We start from the raw sequence: 5,020 nt of genomic DNA, 5'->3' as shown, positions 1-5,020 counted from the left end.
AAATTTTACTGATTTTACAGCGTGGTTAGCAACAGTTTGGGCTACGTGGGTACCAACCAATGGTCCCATGGTGGAAGAAGTTGATCCAATAGTAATGGATCCCATAGACACGATAGTGGAGGATGCAATAGTACTAGCCATTTTTGAAACAAGAGACAAGACGAGACCCCAAGCACTACACTTAGATTTATTAGATTTGTTGCTAAAATATCGGTATTAAACCCGAAACTCCCGGCGGATGGCCAGTGGCCCAAAGAAACGAAAGAATCGGTTACATTTTTCATATGATCTCCTCGTATAGATAGACTAAAAAATAGAACAGATTTCTTTTTGTATTACTTTGTCCTATATATATATATATAGTTATAGTTTCCTACTTTCTAAATCGAATCAAAAATCTATTCGATTTAGAAATCATGAATTACCTCCTTGGTCCCACCCCCTTCTTAAAAACTAAAAAAGGCCTATGAACACGAACGGGAAGGATGAAAGTGAGTTGGTATGCTAATTCCTCATCTGCAAATCAGATTAGGTTTACACAAAACCAATATATATATAGGGGAGGGATATTTTGAGAACCATGTTGAGCTTTAAGAACTTTCTAGGCCATACATTTAATTAAATGGACTGGAATATATGGTTGAGATTAAATCTGGCAAAAAAATCAAAGTAGGAGAGAAAATAAATATGTAAGTGGTTACACTAACTTTTACGTCCGTTACACGTGTAAAAAGTCGACTCGGTGCGTAAAAAATTCTGTAATTTTTTTACGTGTATGTAACTTACATATATTACGCATGTGTAAGAAAAATTCAGAAAAAAAATTGTTACATTGAGTTCTTTCGAGTTCTTAAAACTCAAAAGGGTTCTTAATTGAAATCTCCCCTATATATATATATATATATATATATATATATATATATATATATATATGGGAGGGTTATAGTAAAAAGAAGTAGTTTCCTAGGAAGACTAAGAATAAATCATAGCCATTGGATCATGTTAATCAATGGTTGAGATTTAAAATTATCAAAAACCGACATAGTTTCCTAGAATTATCCTTTTACCATTGGTTTTAATGTCAAATGTCAAAAATCTATTGGTTCTTATTATTTTTAGGAAAATTTTTATTCTTATTAAAACCATTTTCTATATATATATATATATATATATATATATATATAGGGGAGATTTCAATTAAGAACCCCTTTGAGTTTTAAGAACTCGAAAGAACTCAGTGTAACGATTTTTTTTACAAATTTTTTTTACACATGCGTAATACATGTAAGTTACATACACGTAAAAAAATTACATAATTTTTTACGCACCGAGTCGACTTTTTACACATGTGTAACGGACGTAAAAGTTAGTGTAACCACTTACATATTTATTATCTCTCCTACTTTGATTTTTTTGCCAGATTTAATCTCAATCACATATTCCAATCCATTTAATTAAATGTGTAGCCTAGAATTGAGTTTTTAAGTTCTTAAAACTCAACATGGTTCTCAAAATATCCCTCCCCTATATATATATATATGTATTGGGTTATAGTAAAAAGAGATAGTTTTCTAGGAATAGTAAGAATAAATCTAGGCACTTGGATCTAGGATCTAGTGGTTAAGATTAGTAGTTTCAAAAATACCAAATAGTTTACTAGGATTTAGGATTTAGCCTACATAGTTTCCTAAATAGACTCAAATAGTTTCCTAACTCTAAATTTTATGTGCTTCATACTCTTCCTACAAAACTATGCATTTTTATTTTAACCCTTTTCTATATATATATATATATATTATATATATATATATGTATATGTTTTTTTAACAGGATGTAATAAAGTATATACCTTTTATGAGCATAAATATATGTCATATATATTATTATATATTATAAATTGCAACCTTCTTAACACACACAAACAATGTTTGTTGCAATAATGCTTTAAAATTTGTATTAATCGCTGTATATGTTGTACATTTTGTCTTCATTTTGACATCCTCAACGTGTGTCAGCCAGCTTGTTTTGTCGACACTTACTGGCACCATCTGTCTTCCCCACCATCACATCTGTTGTTCTCTCTTAGCAGATTATTTTAATTACAACATCAGTCTCACTTATTTCATTTATTTCATTATCCTCCTGCATGTGCTTTCCGATCAAACCGTTTGTTTGTCTCCACCCTTTTGATCTTGTGTCTACCGTGACGGTTTTGGATATGGCCACCGGTGACATGTCGTTGTTTATGGCAGCGATGTATCGTGGTGGCTGAAATAACACGGTGACGGTTTTGATTCGTCTGTTGCCGGGTTCCATTTTTGAAACCCTAGGCGACGGCGATGTTGTGACTGTTGCCAGGTTCTGTTTTGGAACCCTAGCGACGGTCACCGGCCAGAAGTGACATGCGATTGTTTATGGTCAACTCGGTGACTGATTTCGATTGTTGTGGCTCCAATTTGTCTAGCGGTGTTTTGACCAACTGTTGTTGGGTTATGTTTGGAAACCCTACGCGGCCAGTGGCGGAGCCAGGAATTTCTTCTTATGGGTTCGGGATTTTGGCGCCAATTTTCGGGCCTAAATGGGTCGGGTCGGATCAATCATTCGGTCAAACAAATAAAATTCAATATCACCATCATAACAAAAGTACATCATCAGTATTCAATAAAATAGGAAGTCATATTAAATATGAATATTTGAAGACGAAGAACCAAAATTGGTCGACGCTCTTTTAAAAAAACTATGAATATCCCCTAAATGCACAAATTCAAAACATATTAGTAAGCAACATTCAACACATAATTCTATTCAAACATAATTGTAAACGATAAACATAAATATAATTGTAATTATAAATGACTATTTAAAAACTAACCTTGTTTTTCTTACTCATACTTGATTTGACTATTTAAAAATCAAAATTAAAGAAAGAGTCATTGTGAGGTACGGATCGAATGATCGATTGAAACCTTAAACACTTGAAGCAATCAAAGCGAGAATCAATTGACTTTCGTTGACCCGCTTAGAAAATCTTTTAAGTAACTGTGGACAAAGATATATAATTATACAAATAAATGTGTCCTCATATAATATATAGGAAAATTGGTTTTTATTGGTCCCAAATTTTTCATTTTTGCCGGCGATGGTCCCAACTTTCATTTTGGCTGGCAACGGTCCCAACTTTAACATTCGTTTCTTCCACCAGTCCGCGACTGACGGAGCACTAACTCCGTTATGTTTTTGGTTTATACTTAATATAACCTCAAACTTTAGGGTCTAAACTGAAATTATAAATTTGAAATATATTAAATTAATAGAAAATAACCCAACCCCCCTGTAGCCCGTATTCCTGGCGAGCCGCCGCCGGCAACGGCGTGAGGCTCCGACCCCCGAAAAACACCCCCATTTCAGCCGTTCTTGACCCGTTAATTTAGAATAACGTAGTTAGACGGCAATAAACAACAATAATTAACATTCTAATTATATTTTAACGCTTTAACCGTCAAACTAATTCTCGTAACCTTCACCGGAAAATCGGCCATAAGCAATTAACACTGATTAATGAATTTCATCACAATTACTAGTATAAATAGGACCCACACACCAAGCTAAACTTGCTCATCCTCTCAAATCCCACTGATATATCCACTTTAACCCCGTAATCCTTCCTCCAAGCTCGGAGCTTCGGCCAACTTCGTTCACCCCTTTCCCGGCATCATTCGAGGTAATTAAAACATGGTTTTGAATCATTTTAATCCACTAATCAAAATCATAACTTAATTTTAACAAACATGGATTGGATTAATCAATTGGATTTCTAGGGTTTGCAGAATTATGGATGAACCTGTATTATTATATACAATAATCCACGGTGGCTGCCACGTAAGATGTTTTTGACAACTCAGATTGACACGTAAGCAAAAATATAACGGAGTTAGTGCTCCGTCAGTCGCGGACTGGTGGAAGAAACGAATATTAAAGTTGGGACCGTTACCAGCCAAAATGAAAGTTGGGACCAGCGCCAGCAAAAATGAAAAAGTTGGGACCAATAAAAACCAAATTTTCTAATATATAATATAAATATTTTATTATGTTACAACTTATAAGAATATACTAGAATGATATATAATATAATAATATACCTAATGCTTAAATAATTGAAGGGATTAAACAATTCAAAGAAAGTAGAAAATGTACAACACACACCTCACACCTGAAGACGGTAGACCACAAACATGAAAGACCTGAAGGGATTAAGAGGACGAGGAGGTGAACCACAGAACTGGGCAACCGGAACGGCAACTAGCGGGCGATTTCCTAATTCCGATTGACGAAGGTAGAAGAAGGAGCCAGCCAGAGAGACAGAGATGATACTGTACGCAATAAACTGAATCGTCAATGTTTCGGCTTTTTTTTTTAAAAAAATTCCTATTTAGGTATTATGTTTAAGAGTGTTAATTGATTTGGGCTTATTAACCCATTTTAGTAATAATTTTGGGCTTTTTTTATGGATTCGAATATCTTTTTAAAACGATACTGGTTCGCTCGTCGAAAAAGTATGGGTTCGCTCGTAAGTACGTATCTATAGATTAGATAAAAGACCGAAAATTTACCGGGTTCAGCCGAGCCAGGTCGTTACTAAGTGGCTCCGCCACTGTACGCGGCGATGGTTGGTGGTGGCGGTGGTCCGCTGGCCTCTTTTTGACTCTCTCCGTCGGCGGTGAGCTTCTATTGAATTGAGTATAGGCCCTACTAAAATGTGGCAAATGTGGTATTATGTATGTTTGGGTAATTTTGACTTAAATAAGTAATGGTGGTGCTAGATTACATGTAACGATGGAGGAAGTTGAATTGTGATTATTTAGCTTATTTTGATATTGGCCATTATTAGTCAAAGTTGATGTGTTACAGTGGACTTTGTGTGTGCTGTGTTTCATTGTTAATGTTGATCAGGTTATCGATTTAAGTAAGGTGTGATCATGCGATCCCTCAAAGGTACTCTTTTTATTCTACAATTTATGGC

This window comes from Bidens hawaiensis, unplaced genomic scaffold (assembly GCF_021521415.1).
Source record: "Bidens hawaiensis isolate Kalapana, Puna unplaced genomic scaffold, B.hawaiensis_p1.1 tig00067437_1, whole genome shotgun sequence".
NCBI classification, from domain to species: Eukaryota; Viridiplantae; Streptophyta; class Magnoliopsida; order Asterales; family Asteraceae; genus Bidens; species Bidens hawaiensis.
This window is presented reverse-complemented; position numbering follows the sequence as displayed.